Source organism: Hippoglossus hippoglossus, chromosome 15, assembly GCF_009819705.1.
Source record: "Hippoglossus hippoglossus isolate fHipHip1 chromosome 15, fHipHip1.pri, whole genome shotgun sequence".
Lineage (NCBI taxonomy): Eukaryota > Metazoa > Chordata > Actinopteri > Pleuronectiformes > Pleuronectidae > Hippoglossus > Hippoglossus hippoglossus.
In genome coordinates this window covers 21,502,335-21,512,511 of record NC_047165.1, presented here as the reverse complement: position 1 = coordinate 21,512,511, position 10,177 = coordinate 21,502,335, and the positions used below count along the sequence as shown (strand labels likewise).

The 10,177-nt window shown below is 42.5% G+C and overlaps 1 protein-coding gene across 2 annotated transcripts in view; it reads right to left on the bottom strand.

Annotated features, from left to right (window-relative positions):
* Positions 1 to 10,177, bottom strand: part of sertad2b (SERTA domain containing 2b) — a 39,565-nt gene that overhangs the window by 21,655 nt on the left and 7,733 nt on the right. Inside the window, exon 1 of one of the 2 annotated variants that reach the window (XM_034608480.1) lies at positions 917 to 1,498. The exons of the other annotated variant lie outside the window; for it this stretch is intronic. The gene's annotated coding sequence lies outside the window, so the exon portion shown is untranslated. Of the gene's footprint in view, positions 1 to 916; positions 1,499 to 10,177 lie in introns of those variants that run through there. 2 annotated transcript variants of the gene reach the window in all.

Below are 10,177 nucleotides of genomic sequence, written 5' to 3'. Positions count from 1 at the left end.
CCACTATAGATCAGTTTTCAGCCCTTTAAGGTGGACACTTTAACAGGATAAACTTAAGTCCAACACAAAAGTCAAATTAAAAGTCTTCCATTATTGTAGTGTTTTTTTACTGCAACTAGTGGACTCGGGCTGAGTAGGGAAACTGTTCAGAGACTGGTAAAACATTCATGTTTTTTGGAAATCGGATTTAATGACAATATGAAAAATAATATCTGTCTTATCTTAAAAATATTTTTGATTCACCATAATTTTTAAAAATGGAGTTTCTTAGCTCATTATTTTCTTAAACATAAGACTCCTCCTTAAGTTTCTCTCACTATACTATACTGATTTAAAAATAGAAAATAGTTACGGGAGACAGAAGTTTTAAAAGAAGAGGTCCTGGACTAAGAACATGGGCAAATGACCCAGTCAGAAAGACAGAGAGAAAGGAAGAGAGAGAGGGGGGAGGTATGTTTACTCATGTCTGTGTGACGCCTCCAGTGTCAGGTGACTTACAGGAAAGAAGTTGTTGTTCTCTTTCTCTCTCGCTCGCTCTCTCTGTAGCTCTGTCCCTTCATTTGTGACCTTTTCTGAATGAATTGTTTTGCTACATTTGTTCCCTGACAACACAAGCATGTTGTTTATCAGGGTACAAAAAAATAAAAGTCGCTCATGTTGTGCAAATCAGTTAAGACATTTTGAGACACTGTAATAACCATGTAAGACATACAGTACAGTACTCTGTTGTACGCTTTAATGGCTTTTGGCTCAGGGCTATGTGAAAAGGTTTACTCTAACCCTTTAGTGTGTGTGTGTGTGTGTGTGTGTGTGTGTGTGTGTGTGTGTGTGTGTGTGTGTGTGTGTGTGTGTGTGTGCGTGTGTACCCATCCATAGCAAACTGGTGAGTGTGACACATTCCAGTGGGACAACTCACCAATAGTCTCGCAGTAGATGGAACACAGATACCTCTGTCCAATGGGGAAAACTCAACAAAAACACATTGATGACGGAGTTTTCAGTTCCCACAATTTGATGCTTCTTTTTTTTGGAGTCACAGGTTACATGTAGCTCCGTTCTTCATAGTCTGGTGGCGGAGTCAGAGATGGCTGTAGTTGAAAGTAGAAGTTGGTGGAATTAATACTGCAAGTGATATGATGGCGGAGGTATTTTTAGCAGGAAAGCAATAGGAAAAAAACTTGTACAACACTGTGTAACACTAGATTCTGCAGCATTCTTTAAAGTGCACTACAAGTTGAACCGAACTGCAGTAAAAACTGTGAGCAGAGAGAGATACTGTAGCGGAAAACAGGAAGGTCATTAATCTTCGAGGGAAACCGGGCCGGCTCACAAGTCACGGCACGAGGAAGCAGCTTTAGAGACTAGCAGCCAGCAACAATGGTTTAGCTGGTTATCCATCTCTCTTTTCTCAGTTTCTCCACGTTCCGGCAGCTTCACTTCACTAACCCTTCTCCTCCAGCCATCTTTTTCATCAGGGATACAGTCAGAACAACGCAGACAAAAGTGATGGACTGATAGATAGAGGTTCACCACCCGTTCTCATCCCCAAAAATGGAAGCACGTGGATATATTTGAAAAAGCACTCTTTCCTCGTACATCCATCCACACAATACAAGCCTTCCACATCTAGAAGCTGATGTTTGAAATTCTTTAATACACTATTAAATTAAATTGAAGTTTACTTGTAAAGCCTTCAGAACCTATGTTGCTTGCTGCAACATGTGTTGTTATGTCGTAGTCCACGGACCCCTATAAATGTCCAATCTAATGCTTCCCATTGTATTTCCCATGGCATTCAGTGGTAAATGGTCTGTATTTATATAACGCTTTTCTAGTCTTGTTGACCACACAAAACGCTTTACAGTACAAATCACATTCACCCGTTCACACACACATTATTTATTTATTTAATCAAATCACTTTCAAGTTTTTTCATTAACTCACATCAACTTAACCTGATACAAAACTAATTAATTTGAACCTTTTACATTGAACATATGCAATAAAGTTACATGAAAGGAAATACACTTTTCTATGTATAAATGTGTTGTTCCCGTTCTTCTATTTTTTTACTGCATGTAATCATGCTATATGTAACATTAGGACTGGTTATGTTACCTTTGGACCAAATTGTCTCCAGTGTCTCCACACATTAGGTTTGATGAGCAGTGGCTCCCAGTTCATTTCATTTCTGTGGTGTGATGATTATCATGTTTCAACTTGTCTGGTCGTGTGTCTCACTATGAAAACACCCCCTTCGCCTTTCATTAAAGAGAATAAAAAGAAAGACCATTTAAAAAGTAGGGCACATGTTCTCTGGCTATTTTGGTTGGGTCAGTAACTTCTGGATTGCTGATAATGCCTGCGACGATGCAGAAGCTATGAATATGTAGCTAATGAAACAATAAGTTATAATAAAATTCTTCACCTTTGCCTTAAAAATGAAAAGTTTAATTTGCAAGTAATAAAACACGCCTCTTCTCTGCTCGATACACTTTGCTTTGACCAGAGGCTAATAGAGGCTAACATGAGCTAACTTTAGTAAACTTTAGGTGCTAACAGAGCCAGTTCAGTGACTTTATAGCTGCTGTCAGACATGCACTGAACTCCACATAGTCTCCTGACATCCTCAGTAGGGGCTGAAAATGAGAATACAAATGTCCGGCTGAGAGGCTCCGGACATTCTCCAAAGTTTCTCCTGACAGTCCCCTTGTAAAAACTCTGCAGAATGTTCGAATGAGCTGATGTGAGAACTCAGCAGGAGATCCTCCGCAGGATTTACAGCGTTTCTAACAAGCGACAGACGCAAAACTGCAACAGAGAAGCTGTGCAATAGAAGACACTGACGAAGATGTCAAGTGATAACGGACGACCCCGGTGTCGATATGCTGTAAAAAAAAGAATGTGATCTGCACAGTGGAATTAATATGTTACCTCCTGTTTCCTGTCTGCTGCACTCAAGATAGTTCTGTGTTGTTGTGACCAGAGAATTTCCTGCTGCATCGTTCATGAGTGAAAGTCAAACTGTGTTACTGGGTTATGTTCTAGTCTGGGCCACCAGAAACTGAGACTTTTAGAAATTATTACGCACACACCAGCGTATACTGCCTGATCTTATCTGAGTCCTTTTCCAGAGGAAAACCAACAGCATCAACCTCCACAACCAGTGAAGGCAACATGGATAACTTATTACAAGCATTACTGGCCTTGACGTCTTTGCTCGCAGTTGTTACCTCTGCTACGGAGGTTATGTTTCCAATGCTGTCTGTTACTACTATGTCAATTTCCTTGGGATGTCGTATGGGCCAAGGACGAACCCATAAAATGTTTTGTTTTTCAGCATTTTTCAAGAACAGAAATAATGCAGAGATCTTGATTTTAAAAAACCTGGCATATTTAGAGTGCTAATACCTATGAAGAGCTGAAACTTCTGTGTACATCTCAGTATGCTATACGGTGATTAAGTGGCCAATCAGCCTTGGCGGAGGTATGCACTTTCCAAGTACCCTTGAAATTTTTACAATGAATTCTTCATTTGACAATGCTGCAACCCCTAAAACCGTCTACATGCAACATCGGGCATGTTTGTATGGAGTGCGATAACTTACTCTGATGCAGAGCTAAACTCATCTGCATGGAGATTTCTTTTAAACAAATTAGTGTGGACGCAGCCTGATAAACCCCCCCCCCCCCTCAGTGTATTCAGGGGCCTAGTTCCTGAGTGCACTGCCTTACATGGTTTGGTATGAGACGTAGCTTAGGGTGGCTAATATTTGCAAACTTCAAATAGATAATCCTGTAAAATAGACATTAAGCCAGTTCACTGACTTTCTGGCTCTTCTCTTCTTCTTCTCTGTTACAGTATGTTTCTGCATTCATCATCATTCGGTAATAGTCACTTGTGGCCACTGTACTCAGCAGCAGTGTCCACACAGTAGTAGCTTTAATTGCACAGTTGCTGATTATGAGTTATCATTATTTCATGTAATCAGATCAGAAACAGAATCGAGGCTCTACTTGTCTTGTAATCAGATCACCGTAAAAAAAAAAAAATTATAATTATAAGAATTATAACAAAAATTTTTGTCACCAGCCGTAACTGCAATCAGATTACTCATTGTTTCAATTAATTTAGTGCTATCATCCGTTTATATGGATTTTCTATGTTGATATTCTTGAAAACAGTATTCTGATTATAGTAATCAAATTACACGCACAGTAATCTATTACTTCATCCCCTGCTGCTGCCCTCCTACGCCAGACCAGACTGGCTGAGTCAGCTCGCTGCTCTATCACGATTCAGCCTGACACACTTTCACTCCCTCAACACCCCCCGCCCCAACCCTTCAACCCCTCTCTCTTCATTCTCTGTGAGCTGCGTTCAGAACTTCCTCTCTGCTTTCACTGTCAGGTTTTATTTAATGTGTTGTCTGATTGCGATCACTCCCTCTCTATCTCTTAGCAATAAGACATTACACCACCCCCTTCCACATACTCCTGGTTTGATTCTTTCGACCCCCTCCCTCCCTTCCTCCCTCCCTCCCTGCTGGCTCCCTTCAGGGTAGCAGAAGGGAAGTGAATGGCTTCAGCCCTCCCAGCTGGTCCCATCACCCAGCAACCCAGAGCAAAACAAAAGAACACACACACGCACGCACGAGCCCACAAACAGGCAGGCGACCATACACACACACACTCAGGTTCACCAGCAGATCAGCACATGCATGCTCTTAGACACATGCAGACACGTATGCAGATGAATGCACGCACACACACACACACGTACCCCCACCTTTGCCCCCTCCAAGCTCACATCCATAAACACAGCCAGCCAGCCGTCCCCTGCAGACTCCCACCCATCATCCCTTCCTCCAGTCCCCCACCCATCACCCATCACCCCTGCTCCTCTCCCGAGCACCCTCTCCAGACACCCAGTCCTTTGTCCACCCTCTGCTCTCCCAAAAAACATACTCAGAAAAAAACATGTGCTGCTGGTCTAAAAGAGAGGTTGACACAAAAAGGAGGGTAAATGCACCAGTTCTGTTTGTGGGGATCACACACACATACTGTACACACACATACACACACACACACACACACACACACACACAAAAATGCAACCCAGCACCAAAACAGAGCTTGATTGTTATCTGAAGTTGTAGCAAATCACAGCTGAGGAAACCTGCAGAGTTGCGTGTGTACTTAAAACCAACCACCCCAGAGAGATACTCTTTCATACAGTATATCATCAGTGTGTGTGTGTGTGTGTGTGTGTGTGTGTGTGTGTGTGTGTGTGTGTGTGTGTGTGTGTGTGTGTGTGTGTGTGTGTGTGTGATGACCAGTGGATTCCAGGAGTTATTTTGTGTTGACGTCCTCTAACAACTCCAACTATTTACTTTCTCTCTATCTGATTCTTCTGTCAGGTTTGAAAAGTGATTTTAACAGATGTCAAAATTACTTGTTCACTTGTTCCAGTCATTTAGGTTGGGATCCTCAAGTAGTGGTTTGAATTGTACCATAAAAAATGCACCTTGGAAGGAAGTGGAAATGCCACCAGTAAACCGCCAAAATAAAAGTCACTGAGAAAGGTCTCCATGATCGAATACATTTGACAGCAACACTTCACCATTGAATGGCCAGCATCGGGTTAAAAGGTCTGACTGACAACCTTTTTTCCACTCTATGTGCAATGTGTCTGTATGGATTATGCACAGACTTATTTTGTGACACATTATTTAAGCACAATATAGGTGAAAGTAATAAAGGCTGTGGGCCCCTCTACAAGATAGATCCTCAAATGCAGATGTTGCCTTGCAGCTTTCCTTTTGCTACTGAGTGAATCTGCAGGAATGTGGGGGCTGAGCCCCTGCTCATGTTTTACGGAGCCGTGCAGGTCGGGTTATTCGAGCCCCAACACGTTAACTTTGTGTGTGAATTCTGGGGGGACGTATGTAGTGGACACGTGATAAGACAGAATTCACCAAAGGCTGTTTACACTAATTGATTGCACTATGTGGTTTGCATGCTGTGGGGTTACCAAGGTAACAAGGGCACTGGGAGTGGTTAAAAGCGGATGTTGGGTGACACCCGGAAGTGCTCTGTATTGTGGAAATGTTTATGAAATAAAACGCACGCAGAGAGGTGCATAAAAACGAGAGATCTCCGGACTACTTCATCCCATCGACTCCTACACTGTTCTCTATACTACAAGTTTTATTGAGGTATTTGACCTTATCAGAGAATTTCCCTGTATGAAATTGGTGAGATTGAGACAGAAATCCCTACGACTGCACATTTTTGACTATGTCCACACCATAGACTGTATATAAAGATGGACAATATAACAGCTCTCCAAATGCGAAGCCAAAGCATCTTGATCGTCCCCTGGTGGCTGGCTACAGTTTACATTTGAAATCCTGCCTCCTCTATGGACATGGACCAAAGTAAAAAGTCAAAATATACATGTAGGATGGTCATTTCAGGTAGGTCTTATCACACAGATGTTTGTTCAAATGTTCATTTTTCTGGTTAGTGGTTTTAATTAGTTATTTGATGCTATAAAAACAGCTGAGGCTGACTAGCGATTGGTCAATCACATGTATCACTGGGACTTCAACACCATGACTCCATCTCCTGATCACTACTGTGCAGACTGTGGCTACAATGAGGATATTTAGCTTCATCTCTGGATAGTGAAAGGAAGTGAAGACGTGTCGTCCATCTTTATATTCAGTCTGTGTTCCACACTAATAGGATGTCGTTAAAAAAAATGTAAACAATTATAGCATTGTCTTTAACTACGCAACCAGCTGCATGTAGAGAATCTGCTTCCTGTTTACACTCAGGAAGGAACACACATGCCCAATGTACAGTATGTGAGTGGTCATGTGATATGCATTTCCAGGTTTCTTCTGATATGGAGCTAAAACATTTCTCTTGTTGAAAAACTAAATCGTATTTGTGTGGACGCAGACTGGATGATCAGAAACAGACAAAATGGACACCTGGCCAAAACACAGCCTCGACAGGGAAGAGGTTAAAGGTCATCAGCCACGAGTCAGTGGACTGTAGGAGAGCGATCAAGCAGACCATTTAAACCTGACTGTCAGTCCATTTTGCTGAATGAAGACGCTGAAAGAAGGACTCCATAGCTCATCATCATTATCATCATCAATCCCAAACAGCAACACAACAGCTGCCTGTGGGTTCGTAAGCCATACAATGCAACTCATTGTACCACATATTTCTTTGGTACTCCTCCCTGTACACAGCAAAAGTCAATACATGTCACCAACCACATCTTGAAGGTTTTATCACACATGGAGCAATACACATTGTTATATTCTTATCGATTCTATATGTCATTGTTTCTTTTTCCTATTTTTGTTTGACGCTGTAATGTCCGATGCATGAACACACAAACACAAAGACACAGCGGTTGATTTTAGTGGACAGCTCGAGCGGAACGACTAAAATGGAGCAGCTATTGTGCAACAAAATAAGATTAATCTCTTTAAAATCAGATGGAGAGCAGTCAGAGCAGGTTAAAGACGGGAGGGGAAAAAACTGACGACGAATATTGAGTTTAACTTTCTCCGTCGGCACGGTGATTGTGAGCCAAACTAAACCTTTAGAAAAATGCTTTGCTTTCAAGCTTTTTCAGCCCAAACTGCTCAGACAAACAAATACAGGCAAAGTGAGCGAGATTTTCTGAAAACAACACAATGTGGAAAACCTGAGAACGTGAGCTGCTTCTGCAGGCTCAGGGAACATAACAGCAAATAGGATGGAAAATTGGGGAATAAATTATCTGTGCGGGATCCAGTCCAGACTCATCTGGTCCAATCCTCTCTGAACACACTGCTCAAGCATCTGTCTATTTCCAGTCTTAACCAGTCCAGTCCAGTCCAGTGCACCTGAGCTCAGTGCTAGTCCAGAGTGGTCCAGTTGGGTTCAGGTCACAGCAGAGACAGTGGTGACCAATGGAAACCAGCAGGAACCAGTCAAATCCCTCCGAGGCAGCCTGCAAACTGGCCCAATGCCAGTCCCAGTAGACACAAAGAAACACAACAAACACAAACGCCTGACCACACACACACGCACGCACACACACAGAGAGATAGACGGGTGTGTTTGCTGTCCTCCTCATTAATAATTAGACAGAAAAATCTGCTACAGAACAAGCCAGCCAAGAGTCATGAGAACTGTCCTCAGCTATCCAGACACACACACACACACATACACACACACACACATACACACACACATACATAACTTATATCATACAGACTTCATGTGTGCTATTTAGATCTATATTTACACCATTCAAGCTGCCAGTTCTGATAACACACTGTAAAAAAACTTCCTAATATCCAGCCTACTGTGTGTGTGTGGGGGGGGGGGGGGGGGGGTCCGACATGTAAGACCTCTCGTAGGCTCGTTTACACCTTGAGAGCTGTTGAGGTCACATGTTTGTCGTTGTCCCGCCCGGCCGTCATCTGAGGCGTTTGGGTGACATGCGTCACGGTGTGAATGGGTGTCAAGCTGTCTGGGAGGGGGCTCTCGAGGCTGCATTATAAGTGGCAGATAAGTGGTGTTGTAGACCACCTCCTCTGTTGAGTGATGGTCGTTCAAGTTTGACGTAGGTGGCTTCGTTCATACGTCGTATATGAGTATCCCTTGTCCTTTATATGTCGGATAAAGGTGCACCCAACATGAGGAGCCGAGGAACACACCACTGGCCTTCAGGTAAGTGGACAACCCCGCCGATATATGTCTATAAGTAGTGAACAGGTCCAACAAGAAGTGATTCGACCCTATAGGTTTATACAATATCAATTAATATAGAGACCTAAAGAGATAAATGTACCTCCCATTCACTAGGAAATGCACAGATGTGACAAAATCCAGAGGGGAAAAGAGATTTAGCAGTTGAGTTTTTCCTTTTCTCATAATCCCTCAGATCTCTCTGAGAATCCAAACCCTCTGGTTTCTGCAGTGCACAGTGTCTTTTTCCTCAAGAGGGAGCAAAGAAACACACACACAGCCGAGTCAAACCAATTTCCTTCCAGAGGAGCAATCCACCTGTTTCAGCTGTGTGCTATCAGCGCATGCATGACCAGCTTTGTGAATACGCCTTCCCAAATACGGACTACTTGCTTCCACTCATAGCCCAAATTATGGCATTACACACATCATCATTCAGTCAGAGACCAAAACAGTAATCTCCCCAAATGCTATACTCTGCACCACTGACACATATCAGTCAGTTGAATGGCTGCCAAGCTGACACAGCACCGTATAACAAAGTATATAATCATAATCAGGCCATGATCATGCAGCGGCTGCAAGCCAAGTACCCCAATATCAAAGCTGGCCCTGGAACAGACCCTCACCCATTCAACACTTGCCATGGCTGGATTTTTCAGTGTGGGCACAACAGTCAATAATGCAATACTATACTGTATATGTGGCAATACACTGCACTACATGCAACACTGTACAGGTGAGTGGGAGGACAGACCATCCTGATATAGACTTTGAACAAATGTTTATATACTGTATGTGCACCCTGCTGATATAAACTTTCAGTTTCTGCTGTTTAAGCAAACAACACACTTTCACTATCTCACACTTCTGCAAATAAGAATGAGCGAGCAACAGAGTGTTTGCAAGGGGTGATGGTTAGTGCAACTCAGCAAACATAAAGTTACTTTGCAAGAAATTCTAGGTACTAAAAGTTCAGTTACTGATTCATGAAATGCAACAAACGTGCCAGATAGAAGCTATAAAGTGACAGTAATGACAGTACATGGAAACTGTCCCTCGTCTTGTTCGGTTATGTTTTCGACCCTGTCCATTTGTTCGATTGTCAGCAGGATTACACAAAAATTCTTGAATGTCAACAAAACTTGGTAGAAGGATGGGACATGGGCCAAAATAGAACCTTTGAAACTTTTGTAAAAATCTGGACAAAGGGGCGGATCCAGTCAACCTTACCACTTTCTTTAACATGGCCAGATAGGAGTTTTGTTTTTACATTTTCACAAATTATCCAGAGAATAATCCATGGATCTTGATAAAAAAACATTTAGAGAACTGATATCTTTAGTGATTGAATTTTGGGAGACTGTTGGGCCTTGGCAGAGGAATGCTCTGGAAGTGGCTCAGCTAGCTGACG